This window comes from Labrus mixtus, chromosome 3 (genome assembly GCF_963584025.1).
Source record: "Labrus mixtus chromosome 3, fLabMix1.1, whole genome shotgun sequence".
NCBI classification, from domain to species: Eukaryota; Metazoa; Chordata; class Actinopteri; order Labriformes; family Labridae; genus Labrus; species Labrus mixtus.
In genome coordinates, this window is record NC_083614.1 from 15,131,174 (window position 1) to 15,146,274 (window position 15,101).

Here is a 15,101-nt window from a genome sequence, read left to right on the forward strand (position 1 = left end):
AAAGAGAGTGCATTCAGATCTATAGGTATTTTTTAAAGTCAAAGTATTGACTACTAGTCAACTGGACTAGTACTGCAACAAAAACTAGCCCAAAATGATGTTTTATACCACATTGCAAAAATTTACATATTCATTTTTCATAAATATGCACATTATCTTACTGAAAGGAAAAACTACAGCAGTAGTTTGGTGGTAAAAGAAAAAGAATGATGAGATCTCTGAAGTTTTTATGGCCCTGAAGCTGCAAGGATCCTGTGTCTGCTTCTCCTTGTGACTCCTCGGCTGCATGTCTGTTTGATTTTGTGCACGAGTCCTTCCATGAAACCCCCCCAACATTAGCCCTCTGCCTCGGCATCATTACTCGTCTAATGATAGAGGTGCTACTTCTATTACAACTGCTACTAAGGCAGCTGCACCACATGAAAAGAAAAGATGTACTATTAAAGAACTGAGGCTGCAAATGTGTTTGTTTGTTATGCACACAGGGACCCCTAGTGGTGGGAGGAAGAATTCAAAGCAGTGCGGTTTGGGTGAAGAGAAGGATAGATGGCCTGAGGGCAGAATGATGGTGCTTCAAAGAAAATGTGATTATGATGGATAATAAGAGGTGGCTGGTAGCTTTAGGCAGCACCCCACTGAACGCTTTCCTTCTCCTGTCTCTCTTCTCTGCTCACACACGCAAACACACGCTCACTATCTTCACCCGTCTCTTGCTCGGGTTCCAATATCCTTTGTCCTGCTTTGAAGACGCCAAGGAATAATATTGACTTAGTCTCTGGTGAAATGTTATTGTGGTTTCTCTTTCCGGACGTCCTGGGGAAAATGACTTGGAAAGAAGGTGATAGAGGAGGAGGAGGAGGAGGGTAATGTTAGGAGGTGGAAGATGTCAAACAATGTTAGAGGGGTTCCAAAATGAATCTGAGCTTTAGGTAGAGATAGGTGGTACATGGAGTCAGCTAAATCAACCAGTATGAATCTCCTTAATACACACTGAAGAAGTACACTCTGATGTTGATACTGAAGATTGAGATTGAGATCTTTTCTTCCCGGTATCTGCAGTAACTCTGGCTGTTGGACTCATGTGGATGGCTATCTGTGTATCTTCATCCTCCAGAATGAGCAAAAGCAGGAGGGGAAACCAGGCAGGACAATATAAAGAGGCAGGGGTCATCGCTAAAATTGTTTTTCTGGCAGCAATGTCTTAAATTAACTGTTTTATAAATTATTTATAGTCATTAGTCTAAGTTTTAACTGTTTTTCTTCATGTGGAACTATAAGAGTAGAATATCTGAAGCCCATTTCACATATAGTCACCCAGACAGCTGACCAATGAAAGGAATAGATCAGCACTATAAAAATATGGTAATTTGCTTTTTACCAGATTTGGAAGATCCTATACTGACATATCTGTCTGTAAGGCTAAGCTGGCAAACTCAGACTAGCATTGGAAATAGGGCAGCAGCTTATCTGTATTGAAAAAAAAAAACAAAGTAATGTAGGCCTTTACAGTTTTAGAGGTTCTCATGGATGTTCTTTTTTTTATTTTGGTTTTTAAATCTCTTTTTTTTTTAAATATGTATTTATATTAAGTGTGCCTGATCTCAGGACAAGGGTATTTCGCTCTCATGTATGCTTTATGGAAATTATAATAAATTGAATCCTGAATGTTAAGTCTGGAGAACCAACATAGCTGTTTTACCTTTGCTATTCTTTTGCTCAGCTACCTTGTTGCCGGCTGTAGTTTTGTTTTCAATGAACAGAAATAAGTAAGTTGTCCCTCTTCTCCTCAAACTTGTCAGGACAGATATAGTGTATTTTCCAAAAACGTTGCTTTGAGGGATAATTAGAAAGATGCGGGGATATACAGCAAATTTAAACGCTTTCTTTCTAGCAGAACAGTGCAGTACCTAAACATGATTGAAATTTCATCGCTATCCAACAAACATTTGACTCTTTATTAAGAGTCTTTTAAAATAAGTATTGACATTGTTTTTGAGACTTTTTGCAAAACCCCTCTAACTCACTCGTTCAAAGAAACCTACATTGAGGGAAAGATGTCCTTTTATATGTTTTCCTCCCTGTAGATGATATAATGAAACATATACCGTCATTATAAAGATGAATCCTTTCCTGAGATTTTAGCCCAGTATCAGTTTTGACTATAATGTTTATTTTGGCTCTTTTTGCAAAAACACACACATACTTACTGCCTCTCTTCACAGAGAGACCCATCTTTTATTTGCTTTCTAAAGGCTTATAATGCGCTCACATCAAAGGCTCTGTGGGCAAAGTCTCCCCATGATGCATTGTGTTTTTTCCCACTGATCATTGGCATTGTGAGTAATTGTATTATCCATATCGGGAACCCCCTTTGCTTTCTTACCTCTCATTCTGCCCCATTTCCTCCTGAGAGCCAAGGCAGGGGGGTTAGAGGAGTGAAAAGACCCCTCCTGCTGTTAGAAAGATCGAGCTTTGGGCTTTGAATGGTAAAAGAATAAGATATAAAGGAATAATGATGCCTCCCCTCTTCACATTTCTAATACCACAGTGACTGCACATCTCAGCACTGAACAATAGATGTATTCATAACATGATATTATGGAAATTTGATATAGATGTCTAATGTTATTCAATATAATACTTGTGTAGTTCATTGTCAATGTCCTGTTTGAGGTTTGGCAATGCAGGGGTTGCAACAGAGGCTTCGAGGGCCAAATAAGAACTCATCATTGACTGTGAAAACAGCCTGTTATGATACCATTAAATCAAAGCCTCAGCTTTGCTCTGGTGTGCAGGAACCCCACATGAATTCCTGCCTGAAGGGATCAGATGAGCTCTTCAAAAATCTGGATTTGGACTTGACCCTTTTTTGAAGATGGTCATCTGGTCTAATGAGTTTCTTTGAAGATTATCTTGTTGTCCAAGGTGCTTTAATGCCGCATGTATAGTAAATGCATGGCATCAAAGCAAATAGTATGCTTAACGATCATCAGAGATGGGTGCTCTTCTTTGCTTGTGGAATGTGAGTTTAAAGGACTCACTAGAAAGCAAAGCAGTGTGTCAGTCAGTGCAGCCTCTTTCTGCTTGGATGTAGATAGTTCAGGGTTTGGGGTTTGAGTGAAGCTCAAAGCTTGTTTATCCTGCATTAATCCAAGGTTTATTTGGTGTATGTCTAGCTCATCCCTGTCTGTGGTTGTGTTTTATCCAATCTGATGTGGCCTCTGTCTGTGGGGGAGTCTTAGTCATGGGCTGTCTCGAACTTTGTTTACCCACATCTGTGAAGCCATGGTGTCCAAAATACCAAACTGTGTAAACTCGAATTTAGCCGCTTCTTTTTTTTTTTTTTGGAGAGACATGTGGCTTGAGTATACATTTCAATAAAAACACTTCAAGTGCACCCTGACCTCTACATTGGCTTCCTTTGGATCATTAAAGACTCCAGCAGAGTCTTGTGGTTTAAACTCACAGAAATAGGCACAGGAGGGCAAACATCTTGACTTTTCTGTGAAAGAGAACCATATAAAGCGTTCACAAGCCCTTCAATCTGTGTGATTAATAATACTGGACTTCAGCAGTGAGGTCGGAGCCAGTATAAGGCCGTGGGAGAGAGGGGGTGAATAAGGTGGAAGCCTTCCACGCATTAATATGCGTTTAATTTGTTTTGGTAACACAATATGACACTTTATGCTTCCTCTCCATCATCTGCTCTTGCCTTTTCCCCATACATCCCCCTTTTGGTTTTGGACTCTGTTTAAGATCAAGGCGCGGCTCTCTAACACTTGGCTGGTCTGCTTTTTCAAACAAAAAGACTTAAGTTCATGTGTCAGTGTAGATGTGCATTTGTCTCAATATGAGACATAAAGGGAGGAGAGAATGAAGAGAGAGAGAGAGAGGGAGCAGGAGAGTGAAGGAGAATTAAAAGAAAAGACCCTAAAAGGGAAAATGTGATGATTGAAAGCAAAGAGGAAGAGAGATGATTAGGTGTGGTTGATGACTCTGTATTGACAAAACACAGACATAACTTATTGCTTTAAAGAGCATATTTCAAGTGTCCAGAATTAATGGCTTTAAAAAGAGGTCAAAGGCAAAGGAGGAGGTCGCAGCTTTCAATACCTGTCTCCGTAAAAAAACAACCTGGCTGTGGAGTGTGATAAACACTCACACAAAACACATAGACAACACCACAGGTGCAAACATTATGTACACACGATCCAGAGCTTTCTGGTCTCTCCTGCTGTTACTCTTCACTCACACGTAGAGCTGTTCTCTCTCTCTCTGACAGGGAGCAGAGGAGCTGTCACCAGGCCCTGAGCTTGTCAAGAAGCAGGCCGCGCTACCACACTACACACACACACACACACACACACACACACACACACACACACACACACACACACACACACACACACACACACACACTACACACACACAGATATAAACACAAATCCATACATCCACACGCAGTTGAAAAATGTCATACAGCAAGACACTGTTGACAAAATATACACATGAATAGAAGGTCAAGAGACAAATTAACAGCATAGTTTAAGGTCTGTATTGTATTCACTCTCACACACATTTACACACACATTTACACACACACAAAACTAAAACACATCAAACAGCATGACCCCTATGACTGAATACACAAACACACACACACGCACACACACGCAGAGACAAATACACAAACAATCAGCCCAGTAAAGGTCCAGAGACATCATTTTCTGCTTCCTCAGCTGATCCTGAACATGTGTCAAGGTTTAAACTGTAATCTACTGTAAGAGACTGAGAAAAGAAAATACACAAACTCTGCCTCTCCTTTCATTGCTAGATTTATTTATGGTCTTGCCTGAAGAGCTGCCTGGTATTAACCACTCCACTACATGAGGCAGATAATCATGGAACATTGTCTTTAGATTGGTTCCTAAAACATGATCATCTCACAGAGTATCCCTTGAAGAGATTGTGCTTTCTTCGACCAAACCTAAGAGAACGTTTAGCTCTATTTCTTGGCCTGACTGCAGCCCATCAATAATGTGACGATGACAGCCTCCAGTCTCCACCTGGCCTTGTAGAAGATGAATTACAGCCTGAATGTGATGGAGCTCTGATGCTCAGGGCCAGCTGGGGGAAACACTGGGAGCCTTAATGCCCCACCAGGGAAGTCAATAACACAGTATGAGAGATATAGATGCCTATATTTAATATATATCAGATAGTTACCAAAACTTCCCAGCTTTTTTTTTACCCATTTTGTACATAAAGTAGTATCTTAATCTAGCCTGTGTTAAAAAAAAAAAGAAAAAAAGAAAAGATAAATCCCAAATTAAAAAAAATGGGGAAGATTCAGTTTCTTAAATCATTTTTGAAGTGTTTGTTCAGACAGAGTGGATGGCCTGTATTTAAGGGATTTTTCTGTATTTTTGAAGTTGTATAAAGAACTTGTCCATAGTAAGTGTATTAGCCACAGGAGATGCAGGCCAGAGTGCATGCACAGAAGCTAAGCACTATACTTCAAAGCACAAGGTACATTTTCCTCTGGAAGCCTACATAAGCGATGGACAATTACTTGGGTCTGTAGGTGTGGCCAGAAGTTATTCAGGTAAGTAGTAAGGGGTTTCCAATTTCCTTTAGGCAAGGCAAGTTTATTTGTAGAGCACCATTCATACACAGAACAATTCTGTTCTTTACAGAGTTCATGGTCAATGATGTTCTCAATATTATTGAGAACATCATTAAGCATAATGAATAAGACATAACCATACAAAGTAGTAAAACAAAACAGATGAATTAAAATGTAAATAAATATCGATTGATGAAGAGAAGAGAATGTAATTAGGGAGTGATTCAACTTATAGAAATACTGCAATTAAAAGGTTTTAAGCCCTAAAAATGTTTCTCTGATAGTCCTTGTTAACAAATGCACTAAACTAACATGTAAGAAAAAAGACATTTGAGAAATAGAAGGGAAAACAAAGAAGTATACGTGTAGACTAATCACATCATCAATTCTACGTGTGTAATAAGAACAGGTGCTGATAATCAATAAATGAAAAAAACGACTTTTAAACTTTTCGAAAAGATAAAGAACTCACCCATCAGTGATCCTGTTGACCACTGTTACCCCACAGAGGCCGTGAAAACTGACTGCAGAGGGTTAAAACATGCATTAAACACTGGGGAGTTCAGGACTCTGCTGCAGACTTACAGAGACAGTTGCTTGATTTATGAGCCGGAGCCGAGACTAGCACAGTCCACCAGGTCGAGGCACGCCACCATGATTGAAAGTCACATCCGAGCCAATGTAGAAGCTACTCACTCAGCACAATGCACGCGTCCACAGATAACTGTGCTCTGTTTTGATATCGTGGGGACTCAAATGAAGTTGACAGTGTAGCATTTACAAAGTAATTTGAGCCCGCGGGCTACAAGTTTTACTGTTGTAGTTAAGTGGCGTTAGAAATTCTATCTCCTCACATTCCTACATTGATTACATCTGGCCCTCTTAAGTTAGCAGAAACCGAGTAAAGCTTTGTATTATAAACAGAAAGTTCACTTGCATGTTGACATTTCTCAGCCATGATAGTGGTCCTTCTGATCCATTGTTGTTGCAATGCATTTTGTTAGCCTGAATGGTGCATTGCCATTTAATTTTAGTCATACTTCGATATCCCCCTTAGGAATATATGTCACTAAAGATCACTTTGTTGGTTCCTTCCAAATCCAGCAGAATGATGGGGTCAACAATCAAATCTGTTCCTATAGTTTGGGTTATGAATAAAGGAATGCACAGCTGATGTCATTCTAAGCAGCCTCTACTGTAGTTCCCAGCTCGTTTTAAGGAAAACTGGTGGTAATTGTATTAACTGCATCATGTTAACAATGCCATAGTGAGCACGGTGGTATCCTGATGTAAGCATGTAGTTCAAAGCAACACTGTTCCTTTCGCTGTGTTCACATTGTTTTTGGGTGTATTGTTATCAAGAGTTGTGCTTGTTCAAATTGTTAAAATAATAATTAAAAATGGGCAACTCAGATTCTTTTTTTCTGCCACTTACGGAAACACTTAGTAACACAGAAGTGCTTGAAAACCAATCAAACATTGACGCCTTACATTAACCAAAGACAGTGTGATTTCACCAGAATTTCAATCAATCAATCTTTATTTGTATGGCGCCAATTCATTACGAATATTTATAAAATAGCAGGTAAACCTTACTCTTTGTTTTTTTTTTATTTAATGGATATGATGTTATAGTGTATATACCATACATTTATCTTGAAGCATTGTATTTGGATTTGGTATGAGCAGTTCAGAATTGGTTTCAGTATAGCCCTTTTCACACATACGGAAATCTCCTGAAAAAAGAGATTTGGCTACCCGGAGGGTCTTTAGGCTATGTGTGAACGCAAACAGCTGCATTTTTCGTGCAGACTTTACCCGGAGTTTCTCCGGCCAGACCCCTAGTATTTTATCCACAGAAAATCCGAGTGAGCTGATGTCTGAACGCAGCCGCATACACTCCAGAGATTTCAAATCAAGCCAATGGGACCCGAGTGACGTTTATATACAGTCACTGCCTAAAGTGTCTGCACGCGACCACTACAATCTCCGTGCACATAATTAAACGTCTGCATTCTGTTTTCTGTTCGTCAGTATGTTGTTCTCCACTCTTCTATGGATGTTGTCATTCCATTGGATTACACATAGCATTGATATAAAGGAAAATATTCTCATTATAACCTTGTGTAGCGGACTCTGTTGCTTCGGCCGCTACTTCCGAGTTGTTTTTTTTACGTCACATTTTACCTCAGGAAATCCCCCGACCCCCCCTCCCCACTGACAGGGAAAGTCCCCCGCTGTGAGGAGCATATGTGAACGGCTAGGTCGGGAGAATCTCCGGAGCGGTCCTCCTGCAATTATCTAGATATTATCTGGAGTGCATATGTGAAAACGGCTTATGAGTCAGTCTACCAAACCATCCAAATGGTAAATTACATAGAATTACAACCTTTTGATGGCATTTTCTTTTCATTTGTTTCCAAACTTCTTTAACCATTTTTTTATTATTTTTCCACATCATATTAGAACAACTTACTGAACAATTTCCAGAAATTACTGTAGGGAGTAATTTGTATTTGTAGCCAAATAGTTTTTGCACATAGAAAAATAGATTTGATTAATGACATTAAAGTGGGAAAAATCATGTTTCATCAGTGTCATGAATCACTTTACACTCATTATTTTCACATGGGATGTGTTTTATTTTCTGTCCTTAGTTATGCCTCAAAATGCTGGTGGTGTAATGATCAAAACTGCTTCTACTACTATACTAAGTATTTCTAAACCCAATTTCTCAGAGAATGTATCTATTGGGTCTTATATTGTGCTGCTTCTGAGTCAAATAGAAGGAACCTCTTTGCTTTTTATCTCTTCTCTTACCTTTAAAATCCTCAATGCCATCATTAAACATACATTAAAGACTGTTAACAGGGAGTTTCTTTTATCTTTAAAGTTGTTCTTCATTTCATGCTGTTTGCATATCACTGGACATGTCCACATGCAACTTTTAATTTTTGCAGCCTGTGTGGATTCAGGGAGTAAATGAGCCACAGAGTCAGTCATTTGAGCTCAAATCCTGCCATAATCCCTGACGGAGACTCAGCTTTTTAGTGGAAACATTCTCCAAACCAGACATCATTCCGGACAGGAAAGTGAAGAAGTTGTCGATAAATACGCCTCAATTATTCTAAAGCTACTCTTTCTTTGCTGCTATGTTACAGAAGGAGAGAAAGGGCGGGGGGTGTCCTGGTGTGAACATTAAACTGGTGTTAATGATAGTAGCCTATCACGAATCTGCTTAAATTAGTTGTCATAAAACAAAGAACCAATTTAGATAAAGAAAACAAGTGGGTTCCTGGATGGGACACTTTTTCATGGTCTACAAGACAATCTTCACTGAGGGTTAGCAAAATCTGAAAGTGCAGACAGATTTAACTTCCATCCAAATTAGATTCAAAGAAAAAACAGTTCATGTATTTTAATTTAAATAAGAAGTAAAAAGAAAATGCATATTCTAGTAAAGTCTAACTTTGTAAATACTAGAGAAAATCAAAGGTGAATTTCATTTTTCAAAACCAGAAAAGGGGGAAGCTCTATATTGTTACAAATATTGTATTCATATTTCAACTAAAGCACATTTTTCAGTGAAGTGCAATGATACGAAATGGTCCCGTCCACTGGCAGCTTACCAAATGTGAAAGGAGGAGAGATGTTACGATAAAATATTACATTTAAAGAACTTCATGTTTTTTGGACTGCAGCATTTCCTCTGAGAGAACTTTCAGTGAAGAACCCTGCCGCCTTCACAGATCAATGGACCGGGAATGACTGAAGTTGCAGGATTATAAAAATGAAGAAATAATCTTAGTGATGAAAGCAATGCAGTGGTTTTGAACTACTACATAATTTTTATGCAAGGAAGTCATTCCAGCTCCATCATCACTTAGAAACATGGCTCAAACTGGGCTCAGACAAGTACTGATGTTTGCATCTTAATGGTTTTTGTGGGAACATGGTGTCACAGAAAGTACTGGGGGATATGTGATGAGAAAAATGTCTCCTGCAGCTAAAAGGTTTCGTGCAAGCTGCTAATGTGTCCTTATGCAGCAAGGCAATCTGAATCATCTCAGTGTAATTTAAATAAATGTTCTGTCAAACACAGCAGGACTCAGGAGCTAGAATTTTGACACCTGTTGATGAAATTACAGTAAACCCCAACCTGATAAAATTGTGGGTATGGGTGTGAGTGTGTTTTGGTTTATGAGCCATTATTATTATAGGCCTATGTGCCCATGTGGATGTGGGGGTACTACACAGTCTCCCTGTGTTTTTCATTAAAAAAAAACCTGCTGGAGGTTAGAGTAGATGTCTGCCTTATGGGCTTCTCCTGCATCCGCTGTGATGTACTGTATCAACCAAGCAGTCCAGATCTGCTCCTCATGGGACTTCCCAGCCCTCTACAAACCTCCAGGTAATAGGGCCATACAACAGTTGACCATCACTTTTTTAAGACAAAGCTTATAATTGTCAAAGCTGAGGCTGTTAATATATATATATACAGTATACAGTTGGTTTAGAGCAATATTACCAATAAGTCTTCAATTAGCATCTTACTCAATGCCTGACCCCTGGTCCAAGCCCCCTGATATGTCTCCTAAGCAGAGCCAAGCGGCTCCAGTAATAATTGACCGTGGAGCCAAACAGGGGCGCTGAGTTATGCAAGGGCAATATATATGAACCTTTAGTTATCTCACAGATGTTATAGCACTATGTTTTGGCATCTAATAAGACTCAAAAGAAAAAAAAATTCTCCAAAGGTAGAGTGGCAACAAAAAAATTCTACATTGAAATGCCACAAAAGCAAAGCAGCCCAGTACAACACATGCATGTAAGTTTAAACGAGGATCTCTCCTCTGATGGGGTAGATGGCCAATCACTTTTATTAATCTGGGATGATAGTGTAAGATTTAAAAGTGAAGTAAATTCATATATTTGAGTTAATTCATGTATTTAAGTTTAAGTTAAAAATAAGTTAACATTTATACAGTGAACTATTTACATATTTGAGTTTACAAAGTTAATATTGATATATTTACATGTTTTAATGTTTGCAGTAGCACCTAGTAACTGTGACCAAATTATATTGAATCTACTTCTGTGTTTGTCATAATGTTTGCCTTGAGTTTAATCATCCTAACCTCTGACCTTCTGTTTCTCTTACAGAGGTCATATTATGCCCTTTTTGGGGTTCATATATTTAATCTATGTACCTACTAAAGTATGTTCACAATCGCTAAAGTTATTAAAAAGTGTCTGTTTTCATGTACTGCCGCTCCATGCACCGGCTCGCTTCTGACTCTCTCTCTAAGGCTCTGAAGTGCCCACGTTCAGAGTCCCCACGTGTGCCAAGTCTGATCTGATTGGCCGGCCTGTCGGCTCTGCCATAATTGGTCAGTCGCTCAGCACGGTTCTCGGAAATGTCACACCCCTTTTACCATATTTGGAATGCAGCCACTTTGGCTCCGAGGAGAGAAAAAACATTAGCACCTTAGCACGACTGTGCTACCGCAGGCTACGGCATATCGTGGGCGTGCAACATGAGCTGCTGGGATTGCCACAACGAGCCAATGGGCTTAGATCAGTGATCTCACACTGACAAGACGTCACACTGGCAAATTTTTTTCGAGGGGGGCTAGAACCGAGCGTTACATGCAGCTAATGCTACAGCTAACAGGAGGACGTAGGAGAAGCCGCGTTTCTGCGGACTTTGAATTTTTGCACATAGATGTGCCTAAACATGCACAGGACACTTGGAAAACACACTAAAGAGCATATAAAACCAGAAAAAGCATAATATGGGCCCTTTAACTATGATCCATCCATCTGATCTCATTAAATTGGCCCAGTCATTACAGGATTTCATTTCAAAACATGTTCCAACAAAAACATGTACCTGCTGAAAAAGCTTCATCGATCTCACAAGGAGTTTCCCTGAATCTATCACGCATTGTTTTGCTCTGGCACACTGTAAAGTTCACACACACGGACACAAAGAAGTGGCGTAATGAAACCATCTGTCTTCTTGACACTAAAGGCTCGCACACGGAAGGAGTTCACTGTCTTGTAAATCTTTCTCATGGCCCTGGCCAGTTTGCTCTTTGCAGTTATTACTGTAGGATCCAGATAAAATGCACCCTGCTCTGTTTCTCATTCTTGTCCTCCTTGTTTGTCTGTGTTGAGCACGGAGGTCCAGCTGAGAGACTTGGCAGGAGATGTAAGACAGAGGAGACAAAGACATGCAGCAGAGGGATCAGAGTTTTGAGGTTGTCTTGAGAACCTTCCATAGTGTCTCCCTTGGGAGCTGACATCCTTTAACCTATAACCGGAGACCTCAAGTTCCCTATGTTAAGGATCAGCCAGCACACAGAGGAGGCAGTGATTCGTGGTCAGATATGCTGTGTGTCTCAGCGTAGTTTTCATTGCCGGGCACGCATGTGTGCGTGAGAGAGAGAGATGGAAAGAGATGAGTGTGCAGAGAGAAACATTTTATTTTAAAATAATTTATATGTGTCGGTATGTATGTGCATGACTTTTACATTTTTTAGTGTGCATTTATAAAAAAAAAAAAAGCTAGCATGCTTTTAAATTAGTTTCTGTGCATGTGGGTTAGCCCAAATTATATGTATTGTCCTGTCCTATTGTGTGCATTTGATTGTGAGGACAAAATAGAAACAGCATGAAAAGAAAAGCCACAAATATTATGAGCTTTGTTTTGTGTGTGTGTGTGTGTGTGTGTGTGTGCGTGCGTGTGTGTGTGTGTGTGTGTGTGTGTTTGTGTGTGTGTGTGTGTGTGTGTGCGTGCGTGCGTGCGTGCGTGCGTGCGTGTACGTGTGTGTGTGTGTGTGTGTTTGTGTGCGTGTGTGTGTGTGTGTGTGTGTGTGTGTGTGTGTGTGTGTGTGTGTGTCTGCCGGTGTGTGTTAGATAGTGTGCAGCACTGAGTGTTCAGCCAAGGGCAACAAGAAGTGCCTTTTGGACAGAGGAGTTAGTCATGAATCAGGTGTGATACCTGCAACCAGATTCAGTTCAACGCCAAAACAAACACACCCAGAAGTGGAGCTGCTCTCCAGCTCAGCTTCACTCTGCGTGGAAGTAATTACTGAGGTGTTGAAGTTGTCACTTTTCCTTTGCCTTTTAACAACACTGGATTCACTGAAGACTCAGCACTTTAACAGGCTCATACAGGCTTACCAGTTCACCTTTGTGGAGCACTGAAGTTTGCATCAGCAGGTTTCTTCAATAACCAGAAACATACTTTGCCAAATCCTTTAAGTTCAGACACTTTAGTTCTTCAAATAATGTATTTTTGGTAATTGAAGTGGCAGTGACAATCTGGTTCCACCTCTGAAATACTCAGCAGCTTAGAATGAATTAATATTCATAAATTTGAACACATTCAATGAAGTCATCATAATGACCTCACAGTGTGGGTGAAGAGCCTCTCAATTGTAAATCAGACTAGGAGACATTGGGAGTTACTGATGACAACAATGTTTTTACTTCCTGTGAAAGGAATAAAACAATTAGAAAAGAAAAAACTTTGAGCAAAACAGCTGCAAAGCAAACCGTGCTTATAGTAGTGACCTGTTATGTTCATTAGTACACACTGGCCCAGTAGTGAAATCATAGAAATCTGACCCCTCCATGTTTCTCTGCAGGAGCTGTGATTTAAAACTGTCAGGACTAGCTTGAATTGTCTCCAGACGGCGTTTGTTGGGTCATGTGTCTACATGCAAATGTTTTAATTAATGAGTGACTCTGTAACAGAGACATATGTGACAGTTATGGGTTCAGAGCTGAAGTGAACTGCTGGGTTTACAAGGCAGGGCAGCACCAGCGAGGCATTACCCACTGTGGGGTCAACAGTCCCGGACAGACAGATCCACAGACCCCATCAGGGGTGGCCAAGCGAACACAGACATTTTATAGGAGAGGAGGCAAGTGTTGGGTTTCAGTGTCACCCCCTGCCCTCCTCACCCTGCATCCCCCATCACCTGTATTCTTTATGTCCCAATATATACCTCACTCCCCGAGTGAGCTCTAGCTGCCATCATGGCTCTCAGACCCTTCATACTCTATTTCACTGCAGTAAATGTCACCTGAGTTACTCTCTCACTCTGCTTTCCACAGACAGCCCTTTATGCGCCACCCTTTTAAAAAGACCCCCGCTCACATTTCATGTTTTCTTATTTTTACTACGTGCCAGAGAACCCTTTTCCTCCCCATGCACTCAGTCAAACGATAACACTCATATTTCTTCTTTGAATGCCAGATTTTCTCTCTCTCGGAATATTTTCGAATTAGAATTTGCAAGAAAAAAAATCACTTAACAGCAAGGGTGAATCTACACAAGGACTGAGCATCTAAGGTTTTACACTTAAAAAGCAGGAAAATGTGCTGCTTATAAGGCAAGTGAACGCGGTTGTAAAAGTAAATGGAACAATTTTCAACTCCATTCATGTCATGTGACAATAAAAAATTACACATTTGTGTGTCATGAAAAAAGTCTAAGATCGGATCAAAGTCAATGTTTTATGATTCATGATAAGAAGTGAACTGTCTCTTGTATCTTTTGAGAAGGAAAGTCTATCAGGTGTTTGAACATTAAACGTTACCGTTTGTGTTCAACAGGAATCTAGGAATAACGGCACCAGATCATTAAAACACTTACACTCTTGGTTTTGGACCTAACACGATACATTCACACTTGTTCCATGATGCGAGGTCCATATTCAGTAGAGGCTGTGAGAGGCCTGCTCTGACAGTGATGACAGCATGATTAATGCCCACCTCCTTTCCCACTCACACTCTCACTTCTCACAGCACGTCTAAGTGGCCTGAAGAAAAGCTGAAGAAAGCCGCCTACAGGGCCAACAAGGAGAAGCCAGTGTTCACGTGAAGATAAGACATGCTACAGTGTAACTCTGGGGAAGAGTCTGAACTCTATAGAGGTGAATGTTGAGCAAAGTTTGGCAAGTTTGGTAACCATTATTATTTTGTTATATATTATTTAGAGGTTATAGGATACATAATGTTTTACAAAACTGCTCTGCACCATTTTTACACTTATCTTGTAGTTTTTTAACAAACTTATTTTACTTTTTCTTTTCTGATGCACCGACTATCCCTCAATCAATCCAAATGTAACTTTTCCTCGGAAGGATATTTCCCATGCTGGCTTTAACTATTTTTTCTCAGCTGCAACTGGTTTCTATCTAAAAACTGTATAAAACTGGGTTGCAGAGATGTAAAAAACAGTTGTTATAGTTATGAGTTGTCATATTGTCCCTAGTTGTGTTTCAAAGACAATTCAGATGTAAGATATTTTAAAACAGATCTGCAGGGATTTGAGTCAGTCTACACATTATAAATAATAACTGTATCTTTGCCCTCCTTATATAACGAACCTCTACATAGACATATGCGCACACACACACGCACACACACACACACACACACACACACACACAACTTACTT